Below are 20,649 nucleotides of genomic sequence, written 5' to 3'. Positions count from 1 at the left end.
GTTGGCCCAGTTCTATGAGAAAGTCGGATATGATATGAACGTCTTTTAGGTTTCTTAGTGTTTTCCTTTAATAAATTACATATGTATGAATAAAATTATGCATTTCTCAAAGGTAAGAATACTACTCTTGTAACACACTATGCATAGTGCCTAGATCAACTTCACAGTGGGATAGAAAAGACATGCTCTATAGCTTAAAAGAGTCAGCTAGATAAGAGACATATGTAAGAAAGCTAGAGGTTTCCAATAGTTGGGATTGACCTAGAGGATAGGCATCACAAGAAATGTTAACATTTTAATAAGACAATGCTCCTCAAACCTTGAAAATTTGAGATATAGTTTTGTGTTTTGGCATGCTTCATACTGTCTACATAGGCACTTACTTAATATTTTTCTTTGATCAGTTTAATCACGTTATTTATGTACCTTCAACACGGTATAACCAGTGTCACTTGCCATGAATCAAAGTAAACATGAAAATAAACACAACACAAAGCAAAATGATTAATTTGAAAATAAAATATAAAATAGAATTAATATTGAATATAATTATCTTCTCAACTAAAGATGTTTGTCACTAAAAATAATGAAGTTATTGATCATATCATAGTATAAAGTATTACTTGACTAGATGACACTTAATTTAAGAAGAACCTGGGTTCTATATTAGGAAAATGATTGCATAATTTTGTTTGAGGTTAATCAGTAATGAAAATTCCATCTCTGAGTATTTTCCCAGGTCATTAAATTATTTTAATAATTTTCACAGTAATTCATCCTATGCACATACCATCATTATTTCATTCCACCTCTACAACTGGACGTTTTGTTTGCATAGAATTTTTCATCATAATAAACAATTATTTGAAGGCCAAGAAAAGAAAAAGAAAATTCCATCTCACACATGTATCTCCTGAGAAAAAGCAAAATATTTACCTTCTCCAACAGGTTTGGGAACTAAGAACCAATTTTCTAACCATATTGATTTGTGATTATTTTTTAGTACAGCTGTATTCCAAGAAATCTTATGAAGAAATTCCCTAAACCTGAATTCTGTCTGAATTCTTCTGAATCTGTCCTATTCATGAACTTTTGAAAACAACCATGTGTTATCCATTTGCTTTTATCATTTGGTTTGGGAAAACATGCATGACATCTTTTTCTAATATTTAAAGATATCCTCATAATATACATTCTATTTCTAACTTTGAAGTCAACATCGATTTGTCTGTCTCTCTGTCTGGCTGTCTGGCTGTCTCTCAACCTTATTTCACTTACAGTATACACCAAAATCCTTACAATGGTCTACAAAGCCCCATAGAATCTTATTTATTTGTCCCTCTCTTCCTTTTCCCCCATTCTCAATAAAAAGTTCCTGAAGACCAGGTAATTGAGTGTTCACTGCTTTATCACCTGAGCCTAAACCTGTTTTTAGTATGTGTACAATAAATATTGATTGAATGTATGAGTACCTTTTTAGTGAGCTCTTATATGAATTCCTACCAAGATTGCACAATCAAGAGACTACAACACCTTATAGCGCTAGTGTTACTATCATTTTGTTCACATCATTCATATGCTCTTTAACAGAACACTACTGTAAGCATCATGCCTTGTAAGAATACATTTTTGTTATTCAAATAAACATGTCGATGTGCAAGATATATTCTCATTTTAGTCTTAAATGGATGTGATTTTTCAGATTAGAAGTTTTATTTGGAAAAACCCTGAAGTCGTCTCACACCACATATAGTTGAATGATGACTTAACGTCAACATAAAAGCTTATATTCACTTTCTTTTTTAAAAAATTTTTATTATACTTTAAGTTCTGGGATACATGTGCAGAACATGCAGGTTTGTTACATAGATATACACATGCTATGGTAGTTTGCTGCACCCATCATCCCATCATCTACATTAGGTATTTTTCCCAATGCTGTCCCTCCCCCAGCCCCCACCTCCCAACTGGCCCCAGTGTGTGATGTTCCCCTCCCTGTGTCCATGTGTTCTCATTGTTCAACTCACTTTCTACGCTTCATGAAACTGAGGAAAAAAGTTGAGAACACAGTTACTTGAACCTAAAGAAAGTGACAAATGGAACCCTTTTACCAGCTGCTTCTAAATCTTGAAGCACATCAGATTTTCCTGTAACTAAACAAGCAAGTTTTCTTTTCTCAATTTATAGGTATACATAAAGAGTATAGAAATAAATGGTGATCTTCAAGAAACTAGCAATTGGAGTCATCAGCATGATTAGTACTATTTCTGAACAGTTAATAAAGGAGGGTTTGTGGTATTGATAACTGCTGGGTCTGTGTGAATAGCACTATCATGATACTATCTACTTCATTAACTCAAAGCAATACTATGTATGAAACAATGTCAGTTGCATTTTTTGTAATGCATTAAAATACATGTATAGGCAGGGTGCAGTGGCTCACACCTGTGATCCCAGCACTTTGGGAGGCCAAGGCAGGTGAATCACCTGAGATTAGGAGTTCAAGACCAGCTGGACCAACACAGTGAAACCCCATCTCTACTAAAACATACAAAAAATAGCCAGGTATGGTGGCACGCACCTGTAATCTCAGCTACTCTGGCAACTGAGGCAGGGAGAATCGCTTGAACCCAGGAGTCAGAGGTTGCAGTGAGCAGAGACTGCACCACTGCACTCCAGCCTGGGCAAGAGTGAGACTCCATCTCAAAAATAAAAATAAAAAATTAATTAAAAAATAAATAAAATATATGTATAACAATTAAAACTTTAAAATCCCTTTATCACCTAAAGTTGCCCAAATTGCCACCAGTTCCAATTTTGTCATGTCTAGGGCACTAAACACTAGACAATAGGCATTAGGCACTAGACAGGCACTAGGAGCTAGGTACAGGACACTAGAAAATATGCACGAGACACCAGACAGGCACTAGGCACTAGGTGCAGGACACTAGACACTAGACACTAGACGCTAGACAGGCACTAGGCACTAGGTGCGGGACACTAGACACTAGACAGGCACTAGGCACTAGGTGCGGGACACTAGACACTAGACGCTAGACAGGCACTAGGCACTAGGTGCGGGACACTAGACACTAGACACTAGACAGGCACTAGGCACTAGGTGTGGGACACCAGACACTAGACGCTAGACAGGCACTAGGCACTAGGTGCGGGACACTAGACACTAGACACTAGACACTAGACACTAGACACTAGACACCAGACAGGCACTAGGCACTAGGTATGGGACACAGACCCTACATACTAGACAGGCACTAGGCACTAGGTGCGGGACACAAGGCACTAGACACTAGACACTAGACATTGTCTAAGACAGCCCTATTCAAACAGAAATATAAGCCACTAATGTGAACCACATATGTAATATTAAACATGTATTTATAACATATATAAATATTAACATATATCCTTTGTGTAAAAAGTCCACAGATTATGCCATTTTGAGAACTACCATTTTGAGGGATCACTCACAGCCAGAAGCTGAACTCCACAGTACAGTTCTTTACTATAGCAAATGCAAGTCTTCTTTTGTACATGAGTACTATGAAAACATCTTCCAAGAATCACTTTGTGCATAACAGAGAGTGTGGTGAGCTGGAGGCTCTAAGGAGTAAAAGAGGAGACGCACAGCACCCGTATAAGAAGTGGAACTCTCATGACATTCAACAAGGGTAAGGAAGGTTAGACCTCTTTGAAGCTTACTAATTTACAACTTAATTTCATCATTAATTTAACTGTAATCAAAAGAGAACAATTTATTCAATAAAACAACTGGGATCCTCACAAGACTCACAGAATTTGTTCAGGGAACAAGAACTTTGAAGATGTCCAAAGATCTATAAAGTGGTCGTGATTTTTGTCAAGGGGAACAAAACATTAAGAATCCCTTTGGTAGCTGAATTTTGAACTTTAGAATATGTGGCATGAATTTCTCTTGATGATGAAAGCTTCTCTGATGTGAACTGCACATTCAGTAATATATTGATGAGGAAAAATATTCAGTTACACATTTTAATGAACGTGTCCAATACCAGGTAGCCCCGCTATAAGGACTCCAGTCTACTTGTAATTTCCTAAAAGTAAATTTACCCTGGTACGGATGTCAAAAATACAGCTCTATGAATGTCACCTTTATGTCAGCAAACAGATTAAATGCTCCTAATATCTAGCATAATGACATTCTGTATGGTCTAGATCACATTTGTGATAGTATATTTGATACAGTTGTAAACCTTGGAAGAATATGCCTGCCTAAGAGAATAGCTTTTTTTCTAGTCTTAAACACATTACAGTTGCCAGTGTAAATCACTTGTCAGTCTATGGCAAATGTAACAGTGTTTTAATCTGAGAAAAAGGGAGAAATAAAGTACAGATAATCTTTTTTGGCCATTTTCTTGGCACCATCACACATCGGAGACTGACAGGTCCTTCACTTGAGTGACAGGTGTCCTTTGAAATGCCTGTGAATCAGTATCTGTACAGACTGTTGAAATGCATATTTCCATCCTTATCGTAAAGGAATGGATGGGCAAGATAGGTGCTGTTAACATTGCAAATAGCTCCAGAATTATTCATTGTAAGCTCCAGGCAAAGAATAGGGGGAAAGTTTTATTATTCACCATGCACAATAGCAGGATGCTTAATGATTCTCAGTTACCTTGGCAGAATTGTCTGTCGACTTCAGGCACTAGCAGTGGGTGACACAGGTCTGGCCAAGTGTTAGAGCAAGATCATACATTCTGGTCCCATTTTAATTTCTAATACATTAATCTTTCCCTCCCAGATGCACAATGAATATTCCATAGACTCTTGTTTGTCAGAAGCTGTCTGGCTTTCATCTATTCAGGTGGTTTCATTGACTGTGAAAGCGTGCTTCAAAGGCCTGATCAGTCAATGACAACTGTCTCACAATAGCATTGAGTAATGCTTTCCTTTTTTCTTTTCAGGCATCTGATAGACAACTTTGACACCTGATCTCTGGGGACCTTACAGAGTCACTCAGAGTTCTTAAGAGACTTCCCTTACTTTATCATTCCAGAAAGAATTGTCACAGGTGAATGTATCGCACTTTCTCAGGAGCTGAACCTGACCCTTGAATCCATCTCATTTGCACTGCAGGTTTCACAATGAATTAAAATGGATTAAGTTGGCTTAATGCTGTTTTACAAGCAAGCGGAAAGCACTGCGCCATTCATTTTTAATTTTAATCCTTTGTCTTAGCCTGCTAATTACTATTGTTTTAAGTTCATTATCCTGGCGTGCACATTGTTACTAGTTGGATACTAATGCTTGTAAGCAGTGTTCTTACTTTTGCAGGTACTGACCCTTCAATTATCAAATTAGTTCATGTCATTGCTGAACAGCTGACTTTATAATCTACAATTCCCCTTTAAATTTTTATTCTTCTCTTGTCTCTAATTAATTAAGCAATAACACTATTAAAGCATCTTATGCAGAGGCTCAACTCCAAGAGCATTAAAAAGGAGAAAAGAAACTAAAATTGGATATGTGATTCCTCAAGTTTCTCTGACAGCCTTGGGTCCGAGGAATTCTATGATACCACGTTTGTCTGTAAAGCTTGCAAAATATGACCATAGAAAGTAATGCGAGCCCTATTTTCTGTCTCATCACCACTTGTTTCAAAGTCTCCACTAATTACAATTCAGATGCTACACTATAATCAAGAGGAAAGCATAAGGAAGTAAAGACATTGCTGAGAAATGATATGAAAAGATGAACCAGTCACAGAATTCAACAAACTCACTTCTCGTACAGATTGAAATGTCTAATACAATGTTCCTTCTTTTCAATGCAAGGATTATCTCCACAATGTCTTCACAAAGTTCAGTTAGCTCTCTGAACATTTTCTGTGAAGGGAACTCCACAACTTCAAATGACCAAGTTTTGATCATTACAAAGCTTATTTTTATGAATTGCAATGTATCCTCCTTTAACTTTCATCTACTGGTCATAGTTCTCTGTTCTGAAGCTGCACACACATGCTCACAGGAAAGACCACTGCCTTTGTTATATGACAATATTTCAACTATTTGAAGACTTCTAATTCTCTAAGTAGCAAAACTTTTAGACTCTTTCATACTCCAGTCAGTCTCTCCTGCATATGGTTCTCTTTAGTCCTCTTCAGTGTAAACTTTCTTGTCAGACATTTAAAATAATTTGGAAGATAAGCCTATCCTCCATGTAGACTAACAAATCCAACCAAAACATAAATTCTCACCACCAGTTGTATCAGCCTCCATGAATCTTGACTCACTGGGTTTGCTTTCCTTCCTCTTCACAGTGGAAGCAGTATCCCTAATTCCATGGACTCTAGATTGTTTCACCTCTTTTCTGTCCAAAGATGTTACACTTGGAGTTATACCTACTCTCTTCTACATTAGCAATTTATCCCTTTCTATAAGATTAGTGTAGGCCAGTCATGGAAGCTCATGTCTGGCAAGCAGACCCACCTCACTGCCATTGACATCCTTACCACGTGTGTGGCAGACATCCAATGGCAGAGATTCTTGCATTGCACTGAGAAGAATCTGATTCCATACCTGGAGAAGCTGAGTGACACCACACTCAAGAAAATGCTGCTAAATGGGGTGGGCTACCTGCATGAGGGGCTCAACCTGATGGAGCGACACCTGGTGGAGCAGCTCTTCAGCTCAGGGGCTATCCAGGTGCTGGTGGCTTCTCGGAGCCTCTGCTGGGGCATCAACATGGCTGCCCACCTGGTAATCATCATAGACACCCAGTACTACAATGGCAAGATCCACGTCTATGTGGATTACCCCATCTACGATGTGCTTTAGATGGTGGGCCATGCCAACCACCCTTTGCAGGACAATGAGGGGCACTGTGTCATCATGTGTCAGGGCTCCAAGAAGGATTTCTTCAAAAAGTTCTTATATGAGCCATTGCCAGTAGAGTCTCACCTGGACCACTGTATGCATAACCGCTTCAATGCTGAGATCATCACCAAGACCATTGAGAACAAGCAGGATGCTGTGGACTACCTCACTTATACCTTTCTGTACCGCCGCATGACACAGAACCCCAATTACTACAACATGCAGGGCATCTTCCATCATCACTTGTCCGACCACTTGTCAGAGCTGGCGGAGCAGACCCTGAGTGACCTGGAGCAGTCCAAATACATCATCATCAAAGACAAGATGGACGTGGTGCCTCTGAACCTGTGCATGATCGCTGCCTACTATTACATCAACTACACCACCATTGAGCTCTTCAGCATGTCCCTCAATGCCAAGACCAAGGTGCGAGGGCTCATTGAGATCACCTCCAATGTGGCAGAGTATGAGAACATTCCCATCCGGCACCATGAAGACAACCTCCTGAGGCAGTTGGCTCAGAAGGAATCCAAAAGCTGAATAACCCTAAGTTCAATGATCCCCACGTCAAGACCAACCTGCTCCTGCAGGCTCACCTGTCCCACATGCAGCTGAGTGCTGAGCTGCGGTCAGACATGGAGGAAATCCTTAGTAAGGCAATCTGGTTCATCCATGGCCTGCATGGATGTCCTTTCCAGCAATGGGTGGCTCAGCCCTGCTCTGGCAGGTATGGAACTGGCCCAGATGGTCACCCAAGCCATGTGGTCCAGGGACTCATACCTGAAGCAGCTGCCACACTTCACCTCTGAGCATATCAAACGTTGCACAGACAAGGGAGTAGAGAGTGTTTTCGATATCATGGAGATGGAGGATGAAGAACGGAACACATTGTTTCAGCTGACTGACAGCCAGATTGCAGATGTGGTCTGCTTTTGTAACTGCTACCCTAATATTGAAATGTCTTGTGAGGAGGTGGATAAGAACAGCATCTGCAGTGGTGGGCCTGTGGTGATACTGGTGCAGCTGGAGCAAGAGGAGGAAGTCACAGGCCATGTCATTGCACCTCTCTTCCCACAGAAATGTGAAGAGGGCTTGTGGGTGGTGATTGGAGACGCCAAGTCCTATAGCCTCATCTCCATCAAGAGGCTGACCCAGCAGCAGAAGGACAAGGTGAAGTTGGACAGTTGGACTTTGTGGTCCCAGCCACTGGTGCCTACAACTACACTCTATATTTCACGAGTGATATTTACATGGGTTGTGACCAGGAATACAGATTCCGCGTGGATGTGAAAGAAGCTGAGAAGGACAGTGATTCAGATTGAGTCCTGAGGCATTTACTCTTGGCTAAAAGGAGAGTTGAGGCTGAATTAGGAATGTGTACATTGCAGGGATCCTGGTTGTGGGAACCAGGTTTGTGGGCCTGAGGACTGGCTAGCCAGGGCGGGTGCTGTCCCCGCCCACCTCCACTTCCTTTTCTCTTGTTCACATTCTGGATGCAATGACAGCAGGTGTCATGTCAAGCATAAATCATGTATAGCATTTTCAGGCATGTTCCTGGTAGTTCCTTTTGAGTCTAACATTCTAATAAAATAATTTATAGAAAAAGTATTTTTTTCAAGGTTGAATTATTTTATTTCCTCAAGGTTGGTTGGACACTCATTCCAATTAAACTTCCCCCTAGCAGAAAAATCCACTAAGGAAATGGAAAACACAGCTCTCACCTTCCAAGAATTTGCCATGTGCAGAGAAAAAAAGATGTGTAAAAATAGATACTTAGAGTAGGTAAATGATCCAAATCCTAAATACAAAAAACTAAAAATTTGAGAATCCTAGTAACGACATCTGTGAAAGGTGTTCTTAACATGGGCTAAGATTTCAAGATCAAAAGGGCAACAGGATGGAAATTGGTTAACAAGACCCAACAATGCTAGGGAAGCTGTCTCTGAGAAACAATGTCTCCAGAGACAGGTGAGTTTTAAAGTGATTCTCAGGTAGTCAAACGTGCATTCCCAAGGAAGCATCTGGTCCTGTGTCTGGTCCTGCAGCTGGTCATGGTGGGGAAGTCCTGCAAGCTGGAGTTGGGGTCCCGGGTAAATTTTGGGTAGGTTAATGCCTCTGAGACCCCCCTCACACATTTAATAGGGACGATGACATCCAGCTAAATCACAAGGCAGCAAATGAGATGTGGGATACTGCTTTGAAACCTATGAAAGGTTTTACCTGTGAAAGCTCAAATTAAAGTGAATCAAAGAGGAAGACTATAGCAAAAGTGGGCATGGGGCTTTACCCAAGGAAAATGCAAGAGACGGAAATGAGTGAACTGAAAATATGGTGTACCAGGAGAGTGGCACATGCCTATAAACCCAGTTCGTTTGAAGGCCAAGGGAGGAGGACCACTTGGGTCCAGGAGTTTGAAACCAGCCTGGGCAACAAAGCAAGACTCTGTCTCTAAAAAAGAAAATTAAAAACTAAAAAAAAATTAAAAATGAAATGGTGCCTCAAGAGAGGGAGGGAAGCAGGACATACACAATGTAAATTGATGGAAGCTTGGGATACCACCAGGTGGAAAAATAACAATTTGACCCAATTGAAACATTTTGCAAAATGCCATCTCTAAGGCAGAGGTCTGGGGATTTTGAAGAAAAGGTGAAGTTCTTAACCCAGTGTAATAGCCTCTGATGCCTGTCTATGCAGCCATGTAGGAGATGAGATCTTCAGGGCTGGAGCCCTCAGCAAGAGGTGGAGGCCTCTGTGACTGCTGCCCCTCCTTCCAGAATCATGGTAATTTATGTTTCTTCTCTGCACAAGCCTGATGCCCCATGTTTCAAATGCTGTCTCTTGATTTAGCCAGTTCACAGCTCTGCGGTCTTTTTCATTTGTCAATCACGGCACGTCAGGAGGCCAAGGCGGGCAGATCTCCTGAGGTCAAGAGTTCAAGACCAGACTGGCCAACGTGGTGAAATGCACCTCTACTAAAACACAAAAATTAGCTGGGCATAATGAGTGAGCCTTATACTCCCAGCTACTCAGGAGCCTGAGGCAGGAGAATCGCTTGAACCCAGGAGGCGGAGGTTGCAGTGAGCTGAGATCGCACCATTACACTTCAGCCTGGGCAAAAAGAGTGAAACTCCATCTCAAAAGAAAAAAAGTGTAATAAGAAATCAACTACATCATTTTCCATTTAAAAGTACTCTCCATCATGACCATAAATTCTTCTTTACCCACTGCCCAATTGTTACCTTCTTTTTCATAGACAATAAGTATGGCATTGTCAGCACTCAGTGTCACCACCTCTATTACTCCTCAGGCTACTTCATTAAGGTTTTGTCACAAAACTCCCTGAAAATGTTTTTGTCATTGGGTTCCATATTGTCAATGATTTCTTCTTTGTTCTTTTTCTCATTTATTCAGTTTCCCGGGAGAATTTGGATGTCTTCCCTTCTTGAAACACTTTCTTTCTTCTCTTTAGTTGTGCCATGACATGTTGTTTTACTTCAAACATTACTGGCTTCCTTTTCTCATTTGTTTAGTTTTCTTTGCTGGCTTCCTTTTCTCATTCTGACCTCTGCATTCTGGAGTCCCTGATCCTTGGCCTTTGGCCTTCTTCTCTATCTACATTCACATCTTAAGTAGTCAATGTCTCCCTAAATTATACCTCCAATACTGGACTCCCCTGAGAACTTTCTCACTTAACCTCTCCGCTAAGTTGTATAACAGACATTGAATCCCTTCGTTTTCACAAAGAAATATTCCACTTTGTTTCCTGTAATGATTAATTACGTAATTGAATCAATTTCTCTCCTTCCCTAATCCCAGATAGTTAAAAGCAGTAGATAGGATAGCCGGGCGCAGTGGCTCAGGCCTGTAATCCCAGCACTTTGGGAGGCCAAGGCGGGTGGATCACGAGGTCAAGAGATCGAGACCATCCTGGTCAACATGGTGAAACCCCGTCTCTACTAAAAATACAAAACATTAGCTGGGCATGGTGGCACGTGCCTGTAATCCCAGCTACTCAGGAGGCTGAGGCAGGAGAATTGCCTGAACCCAGGAGGCGGAGGTTGCGGTGAGCCGAGATGGCGCCATTGCACTCCAGCCTGGGTAACTACAGCGAAACTCCGTCTCAAAAAAAAAAAAGAAGTAGATAAGATATATTAATATTTCAAGTCCTCTGAAAAATGACAGAAATCTTACAAGACAATATGAGATTATTGGGTCAAAAGTGGAGATAAATTTGAAACTGAGAGAGGCAAAGGAGCATGCTAGTTGGTGCAAAATGAGAACAGCAATCAAAACTCAAGACCTATAAAAATTTGGAAGGGTAATGAGAGATTTTCTCAAGAATGGCCTAGGATACCAAAAAACTGCATTCCCTGGGGAGAGGATAAAATAGAAGAAAACAATCTCTCACATGGAATTCCAGCATAATTTTGAATTCACTGAGTTATCTGGAGGAGACTTCTGGCATTAAATGTAGTTTAAGTTGATCTTCGATTGTTATTACCTCCAGAATCCTGGCAGAATAAATCATAAACTCTCTCTAGAATGAGTTGTACTCACTCTAAGCCTCAAATTATAGCTACCAATATGTTTTCTTGCCACATGGCTTCAGATAACGAGGAGCACAAGGAAATAAAATACCATGAAAGAAAAACACTAAAACAAACAAACAAAATACTATCCATACTTTAGGGGATGGACTTGCCAGAAACAGATTAAAAACAGCTTACAAAAGAGGAGCTTGGGCTTGAGGTTTTCTACAGGTAAAACTTTAAAAATTGACAAAGCAAATTAAAAAAAAAATGGAAATACATAGGATTACTAGAAATGAAAGAGGCAAAAATTTACATTAAACTTACAGAATTAAATCTCAGTTCTCTCTTTCCTGTTAAATTCCTCTCTCCACCCAAATCTGTTTCATTTTAGGTAATAATAATATCCTTCATTCTGTCACGCAGATGGCATTTTCCTCATCCCTAACATTCAGTTCATTGACAATGCTATTGATACTTCCAGAATTTGTAATAATCTGATAACTTTTCAGCATCTTTATTGCTATATCTCAAGCTACTACAGTCTGGCACCTGAACTTTTAAAATACCCTCTTAAATGATCTCCTTGATCCTACCTTTGTTCTCTTCTAACATTTCTCCATATAGCATCCAGAGAAATCTTTGAAACATTTAGATCATATAGATGCTCCTTTGCAAAACCCAATGACTTCTCCATGCTTACAGAGGCTTACAAAGACCTATATGATCTGACTCCGAAAATATTTTCCTTCATGATCTTGCTCTTAAAATATTTTCCTTATACCATACTCTCAGGTGGCTTTCTTGTGCCATCTTGTTCAGATGGCTTTCTTGCTTCCAAGAATCTCTAAGAGAGGGTACATGGAAGAAGAGAGGAAAATTTTTTGGACAGGGAAAAGGCTTTCTTACTCAGGAATAGAGAAATCTAAATTATATGGAGACTTGGGTCACGGAGAAGGAGAAACTAGAACAGTACTTGAAAGGCAAGGCAAACCTACCTGAGAGTTAAAGATAGTGCTTTAAAGGAAAAGTAAAACACATTTGGAAATTTGTACCATGGAAACAAAGGAATCATGTTAATTGATAATTGCTAGCACATGGGAAGTGCTTCCTCCACTTTCAGCTCAGTTGTTTCCTAACAGCCCTAGACACAGAAACTGTGCTTAATACCCATTTTAAAACTGAGGAAATAAGCTTAGAAAGTGAAAGAACTTGTGCAACATAACCAATCCTTTTTTGATAGAAGGAAGACTTTGTCCTCTTTCTGATTCTAAAATCTATTTTCTAGCACATCATATCTTACTGAACATTTTCTGTAACTCTCTTCGTCAAATTCTAGGATGTGGAATTTCCCCAGCAAAACTCTAAAGGTTTCCTTTCTCAAATTCTTTTTAGAAATTTGCCATTGCTTTCTCATGTGTGTGCATACATGTGTGTGTGCACACCCATGTGCACCAGGGATTCTATTTGTAATAACACGTTGAATTTATAGGGCCTGAGGATTTCTTGGCAGGCAGCCATCTATTCTCACCTTCTCAAGCTTGTGGCTACAACAGTTGGCATTCTGTTTTTCTGCCTGCTCCTTTTAGATATTTCTTCCATCTGATTAGTCATTTAAAATCTTCCTGCAATGTTTGTTGATCTTCACCTGTTTGTTGCTTTTCCTGTGTTTAGAGGTTAAAATGCTATGTTGGTGCAAACTTACTAAAGCTTAACAAGAGATGAATTCACACAGCCATTTGAACTAAGCAGATGGCAAAGCATAGTTTGAAGGTTGAATAGCTTAATGGTGTGCCTGCTTTTAAAGAAGGAGAAAATTTCAATGGGTTTAATCTATGGCTAAAACACTATGTCAGTGCAAGCTTCCTAAAGCTTAACAAGAGATAAATCCACACAACCAATTGAACTAAGCAGATGGCAAAGCACAGTCTGAAGGTTGAATATCTTAATGGCATGTCTGCCTTAAAACAAGGAGAAAATGTATCAAAGGAATTAATCTATAGACTAAGAAAATCAACAAAAAAAAGTTACAGGCCAATTATATTAATAAATAATGTTTTCAATAAAAAAATTATTTTAATTTACTAACAGCAACCCCTGTGTATGACTGAATTCTATCAAGTCTCAGAATAAATTTGATTATTACTGCTAGCAATAACATTTTTAAACAGTGTATCTGAAAGTCTTCAGAAGGCAGCCTACTTGTGACTTCTAAATGTATAATGGGATAAACCAGGCCACCTGGATCCGCTAAACTCTGAGAATCAACAATCTGAATTAAGAACTACTTGGACTAAATTTTAGGCTGTTCTACTTATTGAAACTATTCAAGAGCGATTAATAAGTGTTCAGTACATATTGCAGTCATGCACAGCATAACAACATTTTGGTTAATGACAGATTGTATACATCATGGTGGTCCCACAAGAGTATAATGAAGCTAAAAAATTCCTATCGCCTAGTGATGCTGTAGCCTTCGTAACGTCATAGTGTAATGCATTATTCACATGTTGTGGTGATGCTGGTGTAAACAAACCCATTGTGCTGCCAGTCCTATAAAAGTATAGCACAGACAATTATGTATACAGTTATATATAGTATGTAATACTTGACAATGATAATAAATATGTAACTGGTTTATGTATTTACTGTACTATACTTTCTATCCTTATTTTAGAGTGCACTTCAGTGACTTATTAAAAATAAAAAGGTTAACTGTAAAGCAGCCTAAGTTGGGTCCTTCAGGAGGTATTCCAGAAGAAGGCATTGTTATATAATCATAGGCAATGACAGCCTCCTTGAGTGTTACTGCCCCTGAAGACCTTCCAGTGAGACAAGAGATGGAGGTAGAGGCAGTGATGTTGATGATTCCAACCGTGTGTAGGCCTAGGCTAATATGCATGTTTGTGTACAGTGTTTATAAAGCCTACAGCAGCATGCAGTCATGTCCTAGGGCTTCACATTTCCTCACCATTCACTCACTGACTCACCAGAGCAACCTGTAGTGCTCAAGCTCTATTCATGGTAAGTGCCATGAAAGCAGGTACAGGTGTGCCATATTTTATCTTTCATATCATATTTTTACTGAACCTTTTCTATGTTTAAATATGTGGAAATATACAAATATTTACCACTGTGTTACAATTGCCTGCAGCAGTCAGTACAGTAACATACTGTACAAGTTTTTAGCCTAAAAGCAATAAGCTATACCCTATAGCTTGGACATATGGTTGGCCGTACCACCTAAATTTGGGTAAGCACACTCTGTGATGTTCACACAATGACAAAGTTGCCTAAAGACACATTTTTCAGAACATGTCCCCATCGCTAAGCAATTCGTGACTGTAATACAATGAAGGAAATTCTAACCTCCAAAAGGAATCAACAATGACCCTAATAGCTTTATTGAATAGAGATAAACTTGCTTTAAAGAGTGTAGCTGCTGTGGTTTGAATGTGTCCTCCCAAAAGCATGTGTTGAAAACTTAATCCTTAATGCAGCAGTATTGGAAGGTGGGCCTAATGATGGGTGTTTAGGTCACGAGGGCTCTGCCTTCATGAATGGATTAATGCCAATTATAAAGGACTTGAGGGGACAAGTTCAATCTCTTTCTCTCTCTTGCCCTCTCTTTGCCCTTTCACAATGAGATGATGCAAGAAGGCCCTTACATGATGGTGACAGCTCCGTCTAGGAATTCCCAGCCTCCAAAATCATGAGTCAGCAAATTTCTAGTTATTATAAATTACCCAGGCTGTGGTATTCTACTATAGCAGTATAACACAGAATAAGACAATAAATAGCTCGTTGTTTGTTTTATACTAATTGATATCCTCTTAGATCACCATTTCTTTCTTTTTTTTTTAAACAAATAATTAAACACATCATAGGGCCTTCTTTCTTCTTGCATAGCTTATCAAAATGTGGCTATAAAAGTAAGTTGTGGCCCCCATTTCAACCCTAAGTACTGAAAATTCCTCTTCATTCACAACATGCCTGCCCTTGGCCGGGAACATAAGATCAGTGATTTTCTAGCTCTTTGTTTGAGCTACCACCTTTTCTTTCCAATAAAACCACTCTTTATCATTTATTTACTTTATTTTTGGCTTCCCACAAACTTTGGTAAGCTTGGTATCAGAATTAAGGTATTTTATCTTAGAGTTTTCCCCATCATTTTAGGAGACTCCAAAAATATTTGTGAAGCTACCACTTTAGAATCACAATTCTTCACCTTTTCAGCTCAAATATCATTTTTTTTTTCTATTCCACTTTGACAGTTTGCATTCATGGCCACCTTAAAAGAGAACATGTTTATTTCTGAAATCTTAAACTCATCCATCTTAGCTGTTTCTGACACCCACTGCATCCCTCATTTATCTTGGCTTCCTCCTCGTTTCCTGTCTAAGTCATTTCTCCTTTTGTTTTATTGGTCATAATAAAATTGTCTGCTTCTTATTTTCAGATAAATGTTTTAGTAAATTTAAAGGAAAGAATTTCTCTTATAAGAAATCCTATGGAATGTCTGCTCCCTCTCTCATTTCTCCCATAGTGTTTTCCAGAAAGTGTAGGAAAATTCTATAGTCATAGTTTATTATTTAATAACTTAACTTTATTTTTAGAAATCTATATTATTTTTATCTTCCAACATATTGAAACTTCCTATTCATCCTTTTGTGCACCATAGGCTGATTTCTGCTATTCCGCCTCAGCTGAAACCCATCTCACCAAAGTCACCAATGACATACTCAACATGAGCTTTATGTGGTTACAGTTGAGTCTAGATATTTAAAGCAGTTAATCACTCTTTCTGTCTTGGATTTTTCTACTATTTTAACTTCCATAATGCTACTCTTTGCATAGGTCTGTGCTACCTCTTTTGCCTTTATCTCTCTTGTTCCTTGATACTCTTAGTTTGTTTAATTTCCCTTTAAATATTGGCACTCCCTTCTTCTCACTCTGCACACTCTTCTTGTGAGGTTTTATCTAAATCTTTTACTGAATGCTATTACTATTTATATGCTAAATATTCTTCCACATCCCTGACTTCTTTCTTGAAGACACATCTACACAAACGCCTACTGAATATCTGTTCTGTACGTTTTAGAGGCATCAAACTTAATGTGTAAAATCATTGTCTACATACCCCCTCTCCTTCCTGTAATAAACTCCTAAACCTGTTCCTCCTTCTATATTCTCCAGTTTGGAGATTAGTTTTACTACCTGCTCAGAATGGGAGACATCCCAGAAAACTTCCTCTCTACTTGACACCTTGTCACCATATTTTCTCTTTTCTTCCTTTTACACATCTTCTCTGTCTTTCTCCACTGTCATTGGTTTTCTCAAGTTCCCTTTATTTTTCAAATGTGAACTGCAGCTGTGGCTTCCTATAGCTTGTCTCATTCTTACTCACCCACCCCCTACACTGCTGCTGTCTAATTGTGTTACTCCTATGATTAAAATCCTCTAACGCTTTCTTGCTGCTTGGATAAAAACCAAGACAATATATAAAGCCTTCAAAAATCTGCAACTTTGCCTTCACTTCTGTATTAATCTACCAAACTGATATTCAAGCCACATTAGCTCCAATTCTTCATTTTTTGTATGATGTTCTCTTACCACCTTCAAGTTTCTCCCATCTTTACTCTCTTCTCTACCAAGAAAGCTTCTACTGATTTTTCAGAGTTTCACTAAGTTATGTCCTTTTGAGTAACCTGCTGTTTGCTGCTATAACTTTGTGTACCTGTCTCTAGCATAATTCCTATCATTATAACTGCCTTTTTTAGTATACAGTATTTTTGTTGCAGCTTCCATGTCAGTCATAGAATTTCAAATGATGCATAGCAAATATGTGCTCAATTAATATTTATTGAATATACAGGTAGATAAAATTATGAAAGGTGAATCTAGTTTATGCCATTTATCCCTTTAAACTATATTTAGATACAATCTTAGTCTACTGCCTTTACTGGGGAAAGAAGTGTAGGTCAAAAACAGACAAATTATCCAGTATAAGAATATTTCTTTTAGAAATTAACATAAATTACAATGAAAATCTAGTAGAAAAAAATAGACCCTTCAAACTGGAACAGGAAACAATTTATCTAAACACCTTTATCTAAAGTGGGTTATCACACTAGTGCTTTTATCAAAAATATGATAAGGCTCAGAAGAGACTGGCTTATTATTTAACTTAGATCCCACTCACATTTCCTAAAGTTTATTCTGACAATATCTGATGATATTGTTAAACTCTCTTTCTTTCATTACAGTCAGCAGGGCTTGCCAGTGGACAATTTCAGGAAGTATATTTAATTTCTCAAACCATGTGTATTATAGTCTTCAATCCCATTTTCATAGGAGAGTTCTAATGGAAGTAGAGAATTTTAGCGTCCTTTAATTTGGGATGGTGTGAGCCAATGAAGGGTACAGGCAACCTTCTTTTTGCAGAGTGATGTTGACACACATCTGCTCAAACACATTAACATTTCCACTCCAACTGACTCAGTTGGCAGGAAATAGCTCACTCCTCTTTGTGACTAAAGAACTAAGGAGGGGGCACTGGAAAGGGGATAGGCATTTTGCAATTTGTCAAGATATGTATTCCAGCACTTATTTTTGAAAAAAATTAGTACTGAGTCCAACTTAAGCTAATAAGGTAATGACTGCTTATCCTTTACTATTAAGCTTCAAAGGAGCTCCTAAGTAAATGAGCCAATTATTATATTGCCATATATTTTTTATTCCTTCCTGTTAAATCATGCATTTGGTGTTATATAGAAGTTTTATGCTTATTAGAAAATAACCAGTATGTATGAGCTTATGAAAGGAAACCTCACTCAGATTTTTAAAAAGCAAATGAAAACCTTCAAAACTAACTGGTGCCATATGGTACACTCAGAAACACTTGTAAAAGGAAAGTTAAACCTTGAATATATTAATGATTTCTTACTGAAAGAAAAAAAAGCCTCTATTTCATCTTTGCATGTAAAATGATTTCTGAATAAGGCATTATAGGACACTTTTCTTTACAAAAAAGTAAATTCGGTAACATAAACCTTGTCTGGGTTTTTTAAATTATTATTGTGTTTATAAATAATGCATGGTTTTGAACAAAACAAAACATTAACATTGTGACTTAATACTGCCCTAGATACTGAAAAGATCTCATAGGTGATTTTCCACTTACATTTTTTCATTCTGTTTCACAAAAACTCTTTTTTTTTTATTTTTGAGATGGAGTCTTGCTCTGTGGCCCAGAGGAATGAGGAAAACAGGAAAGCAATCTCTGCTCACTGCAAACTCTGCCTCCTTGGTTCAAGTGATTTCTCCTGTGTTGGCCTCCCAAATAGCTGGAACTACAGGCACATGCCACTAGACCAGGCTAATTTTTGTTTTTATTAAGAGTAGGATGGGGTTTCACCATCTTGGTCGGGCTGATCTTGAACTCCTGATCTCAAGTGATACATCTACCTTGCCCTCCCAACGTGTTGGGATTACAGGCATTAGCCACCGCCATGGCCCTCACAAAAACTCTTTCATCTGACCTTGATGTAAAGACACAGGCACAACCAGCCAGTTGTTATACACAATAATGTGCCTTTAGAGGAGGGAGTCTTGGTTCCCTGACCACTCACTTTTTGCCTCCACACGAACTCTCTTTCTCTAATTTATGCTAATATCTAGATAATTTACTGAAGAGCCTGGTTTGATTCTTTTCCTTCTCTTAAAATGCCAGTGTCAACCATGCAGAAAGCAATGAAAGCAAAGAATTGTTAGGTTCATGGAGAATGCCTGTACCTATGTACCTATGCCTGTACCTTTTTTACTCTATACTCCTTTCTCTATGTCAGATTGTCAGGGTTAAGCTGTTCTATCACTTAATAAAGTCAAGATAGTTCTTTAATTTTCAGTGTATTGAATACTGCATACACTAATATACATACCTTCTTATTTTATGTATTAACACAGCTCATTTGTTGAGATGGGATTATATTTTTTCATAAAACTAAGAAACACATATGAGACTGGATTATTTTTTCTTGACCTACTGTACACTGAGAGTTTGTTCTGCTATGGAACATAGCCTTCACTGTGGGATAGAATCAAACTCTGTTAAAGGGTCTCACATAAACAGCCACTCACCATTCCATTTTACTTTAAGCTGTGTGTACATTAAAATTATACTTTCTTCCATTTTTCCTAGTAACTTCTTTTTTACTCATGATCCATGTAAAAATGTGTGTTTTCCAAAACCATTGGGTATTTTTTCCCAGGTCTTTTAGGCAATGATCATTTTCTGAAGAAAGAGGCAGTCAACACCTTCAACACACTTAACTTGCGCTAAACATCTCAGTGAGTTGCTACTCTTCCTTACATTGGGAATCAAACACTTGACGTGATAATTCTTTAGTTAGCAACATGATTTGAATTTCAAGGAGTTGCTTTATATTTTAACACTTATTTTCATATATCAAGAAGATGTAAATTTTTAAGGTGATAAACCAGATGGCATTAAAAAAATGTTTAATTTATTTCTAAACAACAATAGTTAAGTATCAGCAGTAGAAGTTAAGTACCAAAGGATTCATTTATTTAATCATCTGTGTGCCTCCAGAGTGGGACTCTATAGTTTTTTGCATGTATGCGTGCTTTAATGAACCTAAAAATGGAATAAAAATGATAACTGAGAAAAGTAAAGTGGTAGTGAAATATAGTACATCGTATGAGAACTATAAAAAACTAACAATTATACTGCTTATTTTGAAGAAAAAATATATTAAAATTATATTTCTAAATCAGAATGTGATTTAGTTGCCTAGGTATAAACTGAAATCTAGTTTTGTCTACAAAAATAAGAATTATTCAATTTGTAGTCATTTGATAGTTTATAGGGCTTCCCCACAGGCCCACAAAGAGAGATACCTAGAGGTTAAATCTTCTCCTGGTAAAGATCTGGAACCCCTCTACTTCATAATATGACCTAAAACTTAGCTTATATTGCAAAAACTTCAAAGCAATACATAGCTATGTAAAAAATATAGTAAAAAGGGATATTTGCAGCAAATATATACTAACAATAGCTAAAGCTTCTAACTTTGCAGAAAAGTGCCTGGCAGCAAGTTCTGGGTTTTACCTAAGGACAGACGCAGGGAAAAAGAAGAGGATTAAGGATGTAGAAGAGTCAATTTCTTATGGAACATTCTCTGGATTGTCATTCAGCTCTCACTGCATCATTAATCAAACAT

The 20,649-nt window shown here is 38.2% G+C and overlaps 1 pseudogene across 1 annotated transcript in view; it reads left to right on the top strand.

Moving 5' to 3' along the window:
• LOC116557030 overlaps positions 1-8,621 on the top strand; it is a 48,907-nt pseudogene extending 40,286 nt beyond the window's left edge. The window contains exons 2-3 of the transcript XR_004271326.1: positions 3,444-3,692; positions 4,968-8,621. The product of XR_004271326.1 is annotated as a U5 small nuclear ribonucleoprotein 200 kDa helicase pseudogene (transcript). The remainder of the gene's footprint in view (positions 1-3,443; positions 3,693-4,967) is intronic.
• The last annotated feature ends 12,028 nt before the right edge of the window (positions 8,622-20,649 follow it).

Source organism: Sapajus apella, unplaced genomic scaffold (assembly GCF_009761245.1).
Source record: "Sapajus apella isolate SASKATOON/1434 unplaced genomic scaffold, GSC_monkey_1.0 scaffold18, whole genome shotgun sequence".
In the NCBI taxonomy this organism is placed as follows: Eukaryota; Metazoa; Chordata; class Mammalia; order Primates; family Cebidae; genus Sapajus; species Sapajus apella.
Note: the sequence above shows the minus strand (reverse complement) of the source record. Positions and strands in the feature narration are given on the sequence as shown.